The sequence below is a fragment of the Octopus bimaculoides genome, chromosome 5 (assembly GCF_046866305.1).
Source record: "Octopus bimaculoides isolate indiv1 chromosome 5, ASM4686630v1, whole genome shotgun sequence".
Taxonomy (NCBI): domain Eukaryota; kingdom Metazoa; phylum Mollusca; class Cephalopoda; order Octopoda; family Octopodidae; genus Octopus; species Octopus bimaculoides.
Window position 1 is genome coordinate 102,799,100 of NC_142932.1, and position 16,906 is coordinate 102,816,005.

General features: G+C 35.4%; 1 protein-coding gene across 16 annotated transcripts in view; it reads left to right on the top strand.

Moving 5' to 3' along the window:
- LOC106873196 (dual specificity tyrosine-phosphorylation-regulated kinase 1A) overlaps positions 1–16,906 on the top strand; it is a 400,225-nt gene that overhangs the window by 248,286 nt on the left and 135,033 nt on the right. For 3 of the 16 annotated variants that reach the window (XR_016242000.1, XM_089352804.1, XM_089352811.1), the window contains one exon: positions 909–1,096. The exons of the other annotated variants lie outside the window; for them this stretch is intronic. The gene's annotated coding sequence lies outside the window, so the exon portion shown is untranslated. Of the gene's footprint in view, positions 1–908; positions 1,097–16,906 lie in introns of those variants that run through there. 16 annotated transcript variants of the gene reach the window in all.

Sequence of the window (16,906 nt, forward strand, 5' to 3'; positions counted from 1 at the left end):
CATTGTGCAGCACTTTGGGCTTGTGTCTACCCCAGGCCAATCAAAGCCTTTTAAGTAGATTTGGTTGACAGAAACTGAAAAAAGCCCGTTGTACATATGTGTGTGTGTACCCTTACCTATCACCATCATACAGGTGAGGCTGTTTGTTTCCAATCCTGTGTTTGAAAAATATTTCTGTTCATGGGGAAATATTATAGTTGGCAACAGGAAAGGTATCTGGCTGTAGGAAATCTACCTTAATAAGTTCTGTCTGACCCATGCAAGCATGGAAGAGTGGACGTTAGATGATGATGAGGTTGTTGAGTAAAATTAGTGCAAGATACTACAGTCCACACAGTAATTCCGAGACAGAAAAAAGTTATCTGCAGGATGCCATAACAAAAATTTCAGAGTAATTACTCTTGCTTGTCAATCATTGTGATAGGTTGAAATTCGATAACTCATTTAGCCAAACTCAAGGTTCCACAATGTTTAGAAACCATTAATGGTCACTTTTCCTTCTATAATTTGCAGCCAGATCTCCCTGGTATTACATCTAAAGAAGGATATGTTTGAAAAAATAAAAAAGATTGGATGACCATTACAGGAATTTTGATGAACCTTACCAGACCTAGTCTGTTGAATCTACTAACACCTCTTCATGCACACACACACACACACACACACACACTTTGTTATCCTTGGTTTAAGTAAATAAGTTATAACTGTTTGAAATGAAGCTCACTTAAATTCATTTCTTGCCTTACATGTAAATTGCAGAAACAGAAGTCAGTATAAATCTACAAGGTATATATATCACTATGTTGTAGTAATTAAGTTATTGAAATTACCATTTAAATTTTAAGAACTTTTCAATATTTTTTTTTAATTCATCCCATATTTTCTATTTTTAAAATTTCTTCTACTAGTTGCTGTCATAAACAAGTCAACTCTGCTCAAGCAGACCCACGATCAAAGGCAATTCTAACCATGACCATCTCACCTTTCTTGGAAGTGTGTAAGGCTACAATATTCAATATGTCCTTTACTTATTCAAAATGGTAGAATATGATCTGAGGAAGATTTGACTCCTATTTCTAGCAGGTTGTGCTTTAAAGTAGAGAATCCCTCATTGACTTGTTTCTTCTGTTTGCGATTTCTGAGTATTGATTATATATTGAACACACTAGAATATATGTACAGTAATACCTCACTTTACAAGACCCCAGGTTTACAAGTTTTATTTTTCAAGTACAAAATCCAAATCTTGAATGAAGTTCAAATGTTTCTACTACCATAACAAATGTTTCTGTGTGTTACCAAAAAATTTATAGAGAGCAAAAAAAAAATAATTCTTCTAAGCAAACAACTCTAGACTTGTTTTTAAAAAAGAAATCTACAAGTCCTTCCATGAGTGCTTGTGAATTAGTGATCACATCTACAAGTTATAAATGATCTTGATATTCTTTTTACTTTACATAAAATATTCTTTACATTCTACTGTTGATTTATTGCCATTTATTTACAAGTATTATAAATTTTATAGGTAAAATGCTACTATGGGAAATTATTGCTCTGCTTTACATGTTTTCAGTGGGAACAAATTAACTCGTATATCAAGGCATCTCCATTTCTCTAACACAGCCATTAATGCCAACTTACATAACTTTCACAATTTAACTTTTATACTTTTGGATGGTTGAATTCCATTCAAAATTTAGATATCTATTACATTTTGTGTTTCAGTCATTGGACTGTGACCATGCCAGGGATACCACCATGATGGGTTTTGATCAAACAAATTGACCCCAGTGCCTATTTTTTCTTAAACCTGGTACTTATTCTATCGGTCTCTTTTCACAAATTGCTACATATAGAGGATGTAAACAAACCAACACCAGTTGTCAAGCAGTAGTAGGGAACAAACACCAAAAGCACACACACATGCACAACAGGCTTCTTTCAGTTTCCATCTACCAAATCAACTCACAAGGCTTTGCTTTGTGCTAAATAATTTATTGTTATTAAAATGCTGGGTAAAACAATTAAGAACAGAGGAAATGAACAGTTTGTTGTCTTCTTTCATCGTCCACTATTCAAAAATAGTTTCTTATTTTTCATATAACATTACTAGCTTTACTTGATGTATTGTTATGTAACATCTAAATTATTAAGCTTCATTACACTCAGGCAATGATGTTATTTGGTTCATCTACGTAGACATTTTCTAATGTTAGCTATTTTGATATAATGAAAGTTTTAGTAGTCTCTTAAAAATATCATCTGGAATCATATATCTTGTGAAAAATATTAGGGTTAATCAGCTGAACTGAATATAACTGCCATCCCTACACACACACTTACAAACCCTTGTTCTTTTTGCTGACCTGTACATACTGGGCAATGTACATAATTAAATAGGTCTCAGTAAAGTCAAAACAAACTTTGAAAGGGTAGATCCTTCTATATTTTTTCTTTGTGGAAGTTTGTAGTTATAAAATCTTTGTAAGAATTTGTTTTATTGTACAGTGGTATAGTTATAATTTAGTTTGTTGATGTTGGGTAAAAGTAATCAACATGTTAAGTTGAAGGATAAACAGTTAAAGAGAAGGATAAACAGTCGCTGTCATTAATAAGATGCTACTGAGGCAAAACTATTTGTGATCTTTTATACTGGTTTCAAATTTTGGCACAGAGCCAGCAAGTTTGAGGGAGGGTGTTAGTTACATCGACCCCAGTATTCAAAGGTACTTTTGACCCTGGAAAGATGAAGGGCAAAGTTGACTTGAGTGGGATTTGAACTTGGAACATGAAGATGGACAAAATGCATTTTGCCCATTGTGCTAACAATTATGCCAGCTTGCAGCCATTTTTGCAGTCTTTTATCATTAGCTGGTTAGTTTTGCCTGGACCTATATTTATTAAATATGGACCTATGATTTCTACTATTTTCAAAAATAATAAAGTCTTAAGTTTCATATCTTGGATCAAATGTATTAGAAATCCCAAAAGGCTTAAACAGTTATTACCAAGTTGTTTTACTTACCTGAATAAATTTGGAAGAATTTTACTCAAGTGTTGTTGTAACATATCAAAAGAAGAGATTAGGCATCAATTGATGTCATAACTGCCTTTCAGCTAATGCATTAGGATTAAATTATCCAGTTAATCCAATTACCTCTTTATTTTGTTAACCTTTGCTTTGTTTTTTAAGAACTATGACTATTTCTACATTACATTCTGAATTTATTGGTAATTTATTTTCTAATTAATGTTGCTGTTTAGTTATCATATATTAAATTTCCTGTTTAGAGTTGTGTTCCAAGCATCATCTATTCACTCTAAGCGTCTGTGTTTCAATTTAGTCCTCCACTCATTTTCAGAACTTAATGTCTGCTTTATTGCTTTCAGAATTATATTGTTGAAACAAACCATCTGTTGAATTGTTATTAATGAAAATACATATTTTGTATGTATTTTCATACAAAATGTTGTAAATTAAGTCATCTACAACTTTTAAATAACATACCTCTTAGTCTTTTTTTTTTTAATAATTTTATATTTATTGCCCTATATGATAAATTCTCTAATTGTGAACGACAAATGAGGATTCAGTAAAATAAAGCAGTAATCATGTTCTATGGACACAAATGTCTCTTGAGGCCTGTTGGTGCCTTGCAAACCTTTTGGCAAATGGAACAAGTTGAGGACTCGGTTTTCTTGAGTGCTTGTGCATCATTTACTATGTGTTTTCTTGAGTGAACAGCAAGACATACTTTGTTTCAAACCACAAAACCACAATGACAGGTAAAGTTGCCATTTAGAGGAGCAACATTTTGCCAGCATGCGTTCATGTTTGCACAAAGTTGGTCCCAATGCTGGAGTTAACTATGCTCAAATCTTTGATCTGAAGAGAAGCAGAAGTGGTGCCAGGTCTTGTGTCCTGGTGCTTTGTTTTCTCAGGAAGAAAAGAGAATGTTGCATCATTTCAGATTGTCTTTTAGTTTGTCTTTGAAGTGCAAGAGTGGCCTTCAAATTGACCTTCCTATTGGGAATTGGCCAAAGAGAAGTTGCTTCAGAATTCTGTTATCACTCATACATGAGATATGACATGACCATTTAAGCTGTATTTTGATGATGATGGCTTCAATACCGGATATGCCATATATATAAAGTTAAAAATCTAATTACTTGAAAATCAAGTTACATTGATAACAAACAAATATCTGTTGATCTTGTCTTTTAGTTGATTCACCAGCTCAACTAGCAGGAAAAAAACAAAATTCTATAAATGTAGATTAAGTACATGAAAGGCTAATATTCTTCATAAGACTTTTACTATTGAGGTCTTGCTCTATAAAGAGTTCTAAAAATTGATTTTACACTATAGTCAATCATTTCGGTATGCAGAATTTTGAATTTATAATCTTTGTTCACAGCTCTTTTTCTGTCCTTATATTGATACAGTTGCTGATACCATGGAACTTGAGATGGTTAATATTTTCTCCCAATTTTATTTTTTAATATTACCAGTGCTGGTGTCACATAAAAAGCATCCAGTCCACACTAAAATTGCTGGCGGCATTTGGAAGGGCATCCAGCTGTAAAAATCATGCCAAAACTGACCCTGCGGGGTGGTTGGTGTTAGGAAGAGCATCCAGCTGTAAAAACCATGCCAAAAGACACAGAAACCTGGAATAGTCTTCTACTTGGCCAAATCCTGTCAAACCATCCAACCCATGCCAGCACTGGAAGGGGGACGTTAAATGATGATGATAATTTGTACCTGTCAAGCATTCTTCACAACTCACAACTTGTCTTCCTAGTACCTATCCCACCTTCTTTCACCCTTCTAACTACAATATTGTTTCCTCAGCTGCTATAATTATACAAGAGCAGAACTGCACATATTTCATCCCCTACTTTTGTGCTATCAAGTTATCCTTCTCCTTGGAACCACTCCTCTTGTCACTCATCCTGCACTCTCAACATCATCCCTTACAACTTTATTTCCATTGAATGTCCCCCCACATACACACACACACATGCCTGCACATTTTTGTCTCACCTCCACACTTCACATCATCTCCCTATTTCTCATCTATCTTGGGTTTTATTAAATTGACACTTGCCATCCCTGCCCCACTCCATCTTATGTATTGTCACCTATGACCTCCTCCTCTTTGACTCTTATTTTTTTTAACCTTCCTCCTCCCCACCAAATTGAGATAATCTATTGACCACATCACCCTTTTCATCATTTACTGCATTCATCTCTATTTCCATCTCTAATCATCTCTGTCATTCTCCTTCACACACTCATGAACTTACCCACCTAACAATCCTCGGTTATTTGTCCATATTCTTTCATTATCTACCTTGTATTTTGAGAGTATACCCTGAAACCTCATCTTCACCTTCTCTTTCTACCTGGGATACCGATATATCTCCTCTAAAGCAAGACTATTCTTGTCCCTCTCAGCACCTGGCACAAAGCCATTTCCTCAATACTGAACTCCCATTCTTTTAAGAAGTCTTGTTTTGTGAATTACTTGGTAATCTCATTAGTGCCAGTACCACACATAATCATCATCATTTATTTTTATAGTAACTATCTTAATTTTACACAACTATCAAATACTGTTGAGAACTGATGACTAGAAGGTCTTAGTTTGTGTCTTATGGTCTTTGTCTATAATCTGTAGAAGTACATTTTCTAATGTGTGTTATATCCTGGAATAATTGCTTTTTATCAAGTTGAACTTACTGTTGTCACTTGATCTCACCCTATGATCAGTTTTCATATGTGTGTGTGTGTGTGTGCTCTTTAGTTCATAACAAGTTAACCCCTATTTAAAACATCAGCAAAATCAATTTACTATCATTCTTAGTACCTTCCCTCCTATCTGCTTTATAATGGTCTAAATATTTAGATTCTTTACTTTAAGAAAGGGTGGTGGTTGTTATTGTTATTGGGCAACTCAAATTTTAGTAACTTAAAGAGTGCAGATGTAACCATTCAATTGAGTGGCCCATAGACAAGCACATCAGACAGGTCATACTTCAATCTGATTGCATATCATGTTGCACACTGTGGGTGGTTCGTACAGTGCAAGCTCAGCTATGTTTTCATCAGTAGACTCTTTAGATATGCAGGCTTACTGTAATGTAAGCATAATTTTTGTACTTAAAGTAATCAGAAGTTAGGAAATTCCACCAGCAGTCAGAGTTATAGATTAGTAGTTACAATATGAACATTAGCTTAGAACCAAAAGTTTTATCAGCAAATCAATTCTGACTTGAACAGATATTAACTTACCAGTGTCTTGTCTGTACAAATTTCACTGCTGCTGATTTTTTTTTTTTTTTTTTTTTTAGTAATACTTCAGAGTTGCAGCAAATCCTGTAAGGGTTGTCATTGCACTCAAGTAACAGGTCCAATTGTGGCTAACCTTCTTCCTACTAAACCCACCTGACATTGTCTCTCATTCTTCAAAAGAAAAATACCTATTTTAAAATGTTCATATTTGAATTAAAACCTTCCATCATTTTATGCTACATCTCATTGATCCAAACACTGATTCAATATTGAAATAAATGTGTTAGTTATTTTTACTAAAAGAAGGATCAGCTGAAAAGTTCCTAGACTGACCAAGATATCTCATAGAATGTGACCAAATAATGTTATTTTTCAACATAGACTCCCTTGCAGTCCACACACTGATATTGGTGAAGAAGTTTTCATCCTGTTGGAAAGTTATCAACAGCAGACAGGATGTCATCATCACTGTGATACTGGTTCCCAGCCAAGTGTTTGTTAATGTTGAGATAGTCAGAGCCAAATTAAGAGAATCGGGACAATGATCAACCAGTTCAATGCCACAATCACGCACAGCAGCCATTGAAATGAAGGACTTGTATGCTGGAGTATTGTCCTGAAGAAACAAGACCCCTTTCGTCAGTTTTTCTGGGTGTTTGGTCTTGATAGCCTTTTTGTAACTGCCTCAGCAAGCTGACATAGTATTCCCCATTGATGGTGTGGCTCTTTTGAAGATAGTCAATAAACCTTTTGCATCCCAAAAAACTGAGGATATCACCTTCCCTGCAGATGAAACAACCTTGGCCTTCCTATGATGTAATCAACCTCGTGTGCTTTTGATCAAGTGTCAGAAGATATGGGCACCCACCAAGCAGGAACCTTCATCATGTCGAGTTCATTGTGGAGAACATTCTCAACTCTGTCACAGGATATGCTCATAGCATTGGTTATTTGATTTATAGTCAGTTGCCTGTCATCCATTACCATGTAGTAAATACGATCAATGTTTTCTTCAGTGGTGGCAGTTGCAAGATATCCAACCATGCATCATGTTGAAGACTCTCCCTTTCACTCCTAAAATCAGCTGCCCACTAATGTAGCAACCATGTCAGCATGAATTTCCTTGGAGACTAAACTCTTTTTTCTGCAGGTACTAGATAACACCACGATTTCAAATTTTGTCCATTTTCAAGAGAAGTTGCTACTAGTTATTTTTGAAGTGTTCTTTGAACAGTTAGATGGCAGTTTGCCTGGAAAGAAACAATGCAGTTATTAATAAGAAGAGTTAAAATTAATGCCTTCAAGATTTTACAGCTCTAACATCATTCCTTATAGTCAGCCCATGAAGTTTTCAGCCCACCCTTGTGACACCTAATTCTTGATTATTTTTAAATGTAATATTAGCATATATATATTGTTGGCACTCCATCGCTTTCGACGTCAAGGGTTCCTGTTGATCCGATCAACGGAACAGCCTGCTCGTGAAATTAACGTGCAAGTGGCTGAGCACTCCACAGACACGTGTACCCTTAACGTAGTTCTCGGGGAGGTTCAGCGTGACACAGTGTGACAAGGCTGACCCTTTGAATTACAGGCACAACAGAAACAGGAAGAATGAGTGAGAGAAAGTTGTGGTGAAAGAGTACAGCAGGGTTCGCCACCATCCCCTGCCGGAGCCTCGTGGAGCTTTAGGTGTTTTCGCTCAATAAACACTCACAACGCCCGGTCTGGGAATCGAAACCGCGATCCTATGACCGCGAGTCTGCTGCCCTAACCACTGGGCCATTGTGCCTCCAGCATATATATATATTTCCAATGAAATGCATTTAACCTGAACATCTCATTAAAAATATGATTATGGAAAGGTTAAATGGGTGCATTCAGATGTTATGGATTTGTGAGGTCTTCAGGTGTTTTTTTTTTTACTTATTTTTAACATTTGGTCTTATTTTGTCCTTCTGTCATTGCTTCTTGCCTAAGATCTTTGTTTCAAGCTCTATAACTCAATCCCTACACATAACCCTTTACTCACACAGAATCAAGTTACTTATTGTAGGCCAAGCTGTTTCAATTATTCACTTGAATTGTTCAAGGCTGTTATTACACATGGTTACATCATGTGTTACCTTCAACACATTCCCTCAGTCAAAAAATCAGAAATTGAGATTGAAGTCATTATCGCAAAGATTAATCTACATCACTGATGATGTACATCCCCAATATTCATTGGGCTTTTGCCATAAATATCCACCTACATGTTCAGTCAGTATAAGTTGCTAAGTGTATCATCATAATTTCTCAATGGCTGAGAATATGTTATGGCAAGGTACTTGAAACTGAAATATTCATTCTAGTGAGCGTAAAATCATCAACATCCTTTAACAACCTACAAAAGTTGTGGATTTTGAGTACAGATGATTGCCTTCACAGTAATATAAGGCAGTGAAATGGCAGAAGCATTAGCTCTCTGAGCAAAATGCTTAGCAGCATTTCATCCTTCTTTACATTCTGATCTCTGTCAAGGTTGACTTTGCCTTCCATCCTTTTAGGGTCAATATAATAAGTATCAGTTAACACTGGTGTCGATGTAATCAATTTACCCCTCTCCTAAAATTGCTGGCCTTGTGCTAAAATTTGAGATCAGTATGCTTGTGGATTGATTATACAGCCCTAAGTCACCAATAAGACAAATACACAGCTTTCTTTTCTTCTTGAGTCATTTTTAAGAACCTCCAAACAACATAGGTTATCTGCTTACAGAAACCAAATTTTGCAACCATACAGAAAATCATGCATTCTGATTGTGAGGACGGAGTTCTGTTTGCTTGTAAAGCCAGCAAGGCCTTCTTTTTAGCTGTGTTGCCTTCCATGCCAAACAAAAAATATCCATGAACTTTCATGAACAACCTGTATTGGAATTGTACAGTAAAAACCTGTGAGCCAACTAGAGAGCACCTATTTGGTCATTCAGTCTGCTAAAAATAGCAACCGAAATCTCCCTCACACCCCTTTCTACCATCCTAAAATATACATTAGTTATGTAGTCCAGAGTACACTCCACCTGAAAAATAACATGGCATGGCCATGCGTTGTATATTTTTGATGATAAGGATCTGCTTGATAAGGACATCTTGGAAGCTAAACAATACCATCAAGATCTGTAATCATCTTACTCCAACTTACAGTGATGCTGTGGCACTCAAGTTAGTTAACAACAAACATTCGATCAATTACATATCTCAACAAGGATGTTGAAAGTGTATGTCACTGCTGAATGCCATTTATTTTTCAAATATATTTTACCTTAACTATTTATTGTCAGGAATAGATTTGCGTTAAATTAGTTTATTATATGTTCTATGAATTAAATTAGTTTATTATATGTTCTATTATTTGGTGAATGGGAGGAGGAAATGTAGCTGAATTACATTCAATGAAGTCATTTTCACCAACTTTTTAGAAGTGAAATAAAACTTACACAATCCTTTGTGCTATCTCTGTTTTTTTTTAACGCATTTTTCTTTGACCTTTACTTTTCCACAAAAGCTACAATTGTCATTCTCAATTATATTGTTGTTGGTTTCTTTTCTTTATTCCTTGCTATTATTTTTATCCCTTTTGAAGAGTTGTCATTTTTAATTATGCAGTTCACATCACTCTTTTTCGCTACCTGATGTTATATCACTTTCACTTCAGCAGTAATGTTTATCATTTTCTACATCCAATGCTTGTACTCAATGGCTTTCACTTACCTTATCATAGCATTAATTACTCTATATTTAAGGTATAATGCTGGTTACATGTTTTACATTGGTAGACCCAGTATGTCAGACAGTTTGGACTACTAGATATTCTCCATTCCAATAAGGGCTTGTGTACTGTGTTCATAATTTCATGATCATTCAAACTGTTTATGATGGTCTTTGTGTAATGCAAATTTAAATCAACCTCTGTTTGAAATCTTTAAACTTTTATTTTTGACCATCATGTTGTAGTCAATGCTAAAGCAGACCATTTTCAGCAAATTCTGTTATGGGCAAGTATCTTCAACTATAGCTCCAAACTGACCAAAGCCCTGTGAGTGGATTTAGTAGACAGAAACTGAAAGAAGCTCAACATGTGTGTATGTATTGTATTTGTATGTGTGTGAAAAAGATTGAGAGTCTTTTTGTTTGTCCTCCACTACTGCTTGACAACCAGAGTTGGTTTGTTTACATCCCTGTACCCTAGCTGTTCAGCAAAGTAATTGATGGAATAAGTATCAGGCTTTAAAAAAAAGAAGTACTGGGGTCAATCCATTCAACCGAAACCCTTCAAGATGTTTCCCCAGCATAGCCACAGCCCAAAGACTGAAACAAAAGAATAAAAAATGTATATAGATGGATAGTTCTCCATCATTCATTGACGAAGTTTCATTTGTCTGGTCAATGAATTACCTACTCCTGAATTGATGTGTAAATGGTTGAGCATTGCCCAAACATATGTACCCTTAATGTAATTCGCAGGCAGAATCAGTGAGACACACTGTGTATGTACAAGGTTGTTCCTTTGAATTATAGGTACAATCCATCTGAAAGGCTTCTCTACAGTTTCCAACCTTCCAACTCAAAAAGCATGGGTTCAACCTGGAACTACAGAAAATGACAGTCGCCCAAGATGCTATGCAATAGAATCAAACCCTGAAATTGATGATTGTAAAGCTAACTTCTCAACCATTTGACCATACTACAACACACACACACACACACACACACACACAATGTAATGGCCTAAATTAAAAGACTAAAGGTTTCAGATACCAGCTGATCCCTATGCATTTAACTTGCCACAAGCTTACTGGGGCACTACCTATGGTCATAACTTTTTTCTGTCAAACAGATAAAATAGCCAGCTGGTTGTCTCTGTCACCAACTGAGTCAGTCAGTCTGCTATACTCTTCTCTCTTTAACAAAAACAGGCTTCTATCTTTAAAAAAGTTTTGATGTAGGCTGTGTTGCAGTTAGCTTGTGGCAAATTTTACCTATTACATGTATGTCCTTAAGAAAAATATGTCACAACTTTTTATTTCCACACTGTAAATTTTAGGAGTTTTGTTTTCATAGAATTGTTTTCATAAAATTTTAGTGCAATTGAACCAGTTGTTCACCAGAGTAAAATGGCAGACTGTACTTAATTTCATCTTCCTGCATTTGTAGTTCAAATCTTGTTGGGGTCAAGTAAACCTTTAATATCCCTGTAATCAGTGAATACATATTTTGTGTTGCCTTGTGTCAAGAACATTTTATGCATGTTCTCAGTGAGTGTGTGGGGGCATGTGACCTAGTACTTAAGGGGTTCAGTTCACCATCATAAATTTATGGGTTAGATTCTTAGATCAGGCAGCATGTTGTGTTCTTGAGCAAGGTGTTTCATTTCACATTGCTCCAGTCTACTCAACTGGAAATGAGTACCAATCTGATGCTTATACATCTCTCTCTCTCTCTCTCTCTCTATATATATATATATATATATATATATATCAATCTATCTCCAGCTGTGACATCCTGAATATTCCATTGGGTCATGAGCAGGAGGGCTGAGAGGGTACCTACAACTGCTTTTGGCTGTATAGGCAACTAAAACAATTAACAAAAACATGTTTATATGCTCCCAAAAAGGAGCATATAACATGAAGCCTAGCCATTATTTGCAAGTAATAGTTATAGATTTTGGCCTTTTTACTTTTTCTTGGTAAGTAAAATAAAAAGCCTAGTTTTTATTACCTCTGCCTTAGCGAAGGCAGAGGTATTGTTTTCAGTCGTGTTTGTTTGTTTGTCCATGGACATGATATCTCAAGAATCGCTGGATGAATTCGGATGAAACGTTCAGGGATGTTTGACCTCATGACTGGCACAAACTGATCAGATTTTGGGATCAATTCAGTACCGGAGAAGGATTCTGGATTATTTTTCCTGTTTTTTTACTTAACCTTTGAGAGTGGTCGGGTTCACTTTTAGTATTCTCGTTTGTGAGAGTATTCAAGTTTATGTCAGATATTCTCATTTTAAAAATCTCTAGCTAATCATTGAGAGGACGTTAGTGTTGTCTTGGCAGAGGTTTGTATTCTCTGAGTGCACTTGTTCCCATTTAAAACAGTTTTAGCTTGTATATCTAAAGTCTATGGTAAAGGTCCTAAAGACACTATTTTCTACTTCCATTCTCCTTAAAAATTTGACATTGTGTCTCTATTAGGAATTATTAGTAGTAATAAGTTTTTGGCAAATGGTAACTCTAACAAGGTTTTAATTCCCATTTATAGAGAATTTATGACCTTAAGGGAAATATGAACCCTACAAGACCTCATTTCTCCTAACGATGTTTTGTGTTTTATTGAGAAATTATTATTTCATTTGATGATGATGTGTATCACTGTGATGTTTGTCAGGGTTTCTAGATCCATACATACTTTATTGTGTTCAAATCTTAACAGATATTTAAATTATATTTACATGATATCCATTTAAACTTAACACATTAAACCTCGAGATGAAGGAATATGATCCCCCTGAGAACTTTTTTAGGCTATAGGCAAGCACTTTGTTTACTTAACTTGTATGACACTTCCTTTTAGGTAGTAACCATTATTATTGTTATGGAGCGTTTGGTGAAAGGCTTAAGATATTGGTTTCAAATTTTGGTGCAAGGCCAACAATTTCAGGGGATGGGGGGGGGGCTAATCAACCCCACCATTCAACTGTGACTTATTTTATCAACCCAAAAAGGGATGACTGGCAAAGTCAACCTCAGCAGAACTTGAACCCAGAACATAAAGATGGACAAAATGCCACTAAGCAGCCTGGCATACTAACAATTCTGCCAGCTCACTGCCCTAACCCTTTAGCATTTAAATCGCTCAAGTACTCTACCTGTTTTATGCTCAACGTGGCCAGATCTGACCTCTCACATCTACCCTACAATGTCATTCTAAAATTATGCAATCATATCATTGAAATTTCGAAGCTCTAAGATAAAGTATTATTAACTTCAAACAATGTGAATAAATAAGCATTATATTTGGCAGCATAATCTGAGTGCTTAAAGGGTTAAAGACTTAAAATATTGAAATCCTGTTTATGTCAGTTGGAAATCTCTAAACTACTATTGATGACCTGATAACCCCAGAGTAAGAAATTTAGCTTCTCTTCATTTGCACCAAAGCTCTCATATTTATATGGTCAACAATGTGTGTCACTTTACAAGATTCTTATCAATCATTTCACTTTTGCTGGCAACCTTGTATAATGGACATCAGCATTTGTTAAAATATGATTAAAACCAAACTGGGACTTTGACTCTGCACCCTCAAGTCAATAAAACACTTATGAAGTATACAAAGCTCTTGCAGCTGACATGCATAAGCTGTACTTCCATCTACAAGGCATTCGTTTACAGCTAGTTGAACTGGACCATTCATAGCTAAGTGCTCTTGACCTGTCATCACAATGTGGTGCTAGTAACAAGCATGGCTGAGTGGTTAAGAAGTTTGCTTTACAACCCCAAGGTTTTGGGTTCAAACCCAATGCATGAATACCTTGAATAGGTGTTTTGTACTATATCCTCAGTTTAACCAATACCTTGTGGATGAAATTTGTTGAACAGGAACTGTGCAGAAGCTTGTTGTATATGTGTGAATGTGACTTATATTAAAGTTTACACTGATTAAAAACCGGTGTTTTTTATGTTCCTTAACTTAGCAATTCAACAAATTGAGATTTAAAAAAACAGAAAACAAGGTACCAGACTTTCAAAATAAGCACCAATTTCAGTATAATTGACTAAACCCTTCAAACTGGTGTCTGAGCATAGCAGCTTTATAAAAATAATTTTTGTTAGTGTTTAGCTTCAAATCAGCTCTAGAAAGAGAGCCCCATGATAGTCACGGCTGTGACTATCCCATCTAAATCTTTTCTTTTTTAAGAATAGTAAAATGCAGGTTGAGTGAATTTGGCTGCAGCCTCTGTCAGATCAAGCAACTGCATAGAGTGACATGTGTGAGTGAGATGGCTAAATCTTAGTTGTGGTGTGAATGTTTTTATATCATGACTGACCATATTATCATAGTGTATTATTACTGACCTACATTGGTCAGGACAAGAGTGCAAAACATTCCATCTCTGTCAGTCCTTATCTTTTGTTTAACTTATTAGGCTGCTAATCTTAGTAGTTGATGTATTTGGATTACTTCTTTCCTTCACCTACCATATATCAGCTCCTGGCACCTTTTCATCCAAAACATTTAATCCATTCTTGAATGCATGTCCATAGTACTAACAGAATTGTTTCTTTTACATGCCTTGACCTATGTTACAAAAACCCACGTCTCGTGTTCACATTGTACTTTAATAATTTGCCTGCAGTTATAGGAAGATGACCACCTTTTCTACAAGTATTTCCATCAAAGCTTCTACATGGATGCCCAGCCTGCTAGAAAAAGCAACTAGATCTCAAAGTAATAATTGACTGTTTTTAAACAAGGAAGGATATCATCATCATCATCATCATTGTTTAACATCCGCTTTCCATGCTAGCATGGGTTGGACGATTTGACTGAGGACTGGTGAACCAGATGGCTACACCAGGCTCCAGTCTGATTTGGCAGAGTTTCTACAGCTGGATGCCCTTCCTAACGCCAACCACTCTGAGAGTGTAGTGGGTGCTTTTACGTGCCACCAGCACGAAGACCAGTCAAGCGGTACTGGCAACGGCCACGCTCAAAATGGTGTATTTTACGTGCCACCTGCACAGGAGCCAGTCCAACGGCACTGGCAACGATCTCGCTTGAATGTCTTTACACATGCCACCGGCACAAGTGCCAGGAAGGCGACGATTGGGAAAAGGTGCCATCACGATTTCGCTTTCGCTTGCCCCAACAGGTCTTCGCAAGCCGAGTTTAGTGTCCAATGAAGCAGAGCAATATATAGTTGTAGTTATACACTGAATATTTTTGATCAGAGCTGTGATGAAATTATGAAACAACCTATGTTTCATAACATCACATCTGCATTATGCAAAAAGAGAATTCTTTTGCTGTTCCCTTAATTTTCCCAAAAGTTAATAATACCTTAACTGAAGTGATATGACAGCAACCACTGTTTCCAAACTATAGTATCCAAGTTAACAGCAATCTGTTATATAAAATACTAATTTCACACATTTGATAGGGCAAATGAATCTCTAATGCAATTTATGTATCTATATTTAACTCTACTTTTATATATTCTTATTTACTTTATTTCAACAAATGTATACCTGCGCTCTACTTAATTATCATGTTTCAAAAGTAGCTAAAAGAATTTTACAATCAGCTGTTTGAAGCAAGCAGCTATCTCTGTTATTTTAAGACTGCAATTATTCTTTAGAACCCTCCATAAATAGTGTTTATTGACTGAATAGGCTGTAGTCTGTAGATATCAATTTATCTATTGGTGGTTATGACTCCTATCCCTTAAAAATACAAGTTATTCTAGTAAAGAATCTGTTTGATACTATTTCTTCTCTTAGCCCTTGACAAGTATCAGTCTGTACTGAGAAACAGCCTTTTATATTGAAAATGATCTTCTCATGTTAGTTTTGATGTCTATTTTACTATTATTTTCTCCTTTTTTATTAAGTTTATATAGTTTTCTTCACACAGTGATGTAGCATAAAACATAAGAAATTCTATTTCCTTAGAAAAAACTAACCAGATTTCAATTAACATTTTCCAAGCTTAAAAACAATTTTTAGATTACAGTGAGCATGTTTTGATTCTATATTCTGAATCAATACCCTGTCACTTAATTAGACTGCAAAATATTTGAAAAATACTTTTCTGTTTAAAAGTACTCAATATCAGTAAAAGAAGTGCTTGAGACAGTATGTATATATTCAGTTCTCTCCATTTAAAATGTTCAGATTTTCCTTAAATATTTATTGCATAACTGTTAATTACCCAATTAGAAACTCAAAACATCCATACACTTGAACACTGGTTCAGTATCAGCTCCCACCATGAATGTAAGATAAAAAAAAAATATATCTTCTGTCAGTTTACTGATTTGTACTTGACACTTATAATGGAAACTAGATTTCAAATTGTTGGTATCCCATGAATATTGATGATTTACAGTTAATATTTTTAAATTAATTTGCAAGACTTAATATTTCTTTAATTTCTTCATCCCTGTGCATTGACCCACAGGAATTTATCCTTTCATTTGCAGACTCAAAATAGTTGTAAGAGCTTACCTGATCAGACTTTATATAATAACTTTTATTTTATAAAATCTTCTCAGCTTACTAACATAATTCATTTGTCTGTTTTACATTCATTTTTCCATGCTAGCATAGGCTGGATGAACACTTATTGAGGCATTGTTTTACAGCCAGGTTCTCTTTCTGTCACTAACACTGTTTCCAAGTGAGGAGATTTTGTATTCCATTTGTCTTTAAAGAATGATGTGTTGACAAGAAATGTCAGCATAGCATCACTAACTTTTGCTCATCATTTTCACGGGAGGACACAGAATACAAATATCCACATGTACAAGTACACATATATGTGACGGGATTCCACAGTTTCCATCTAAC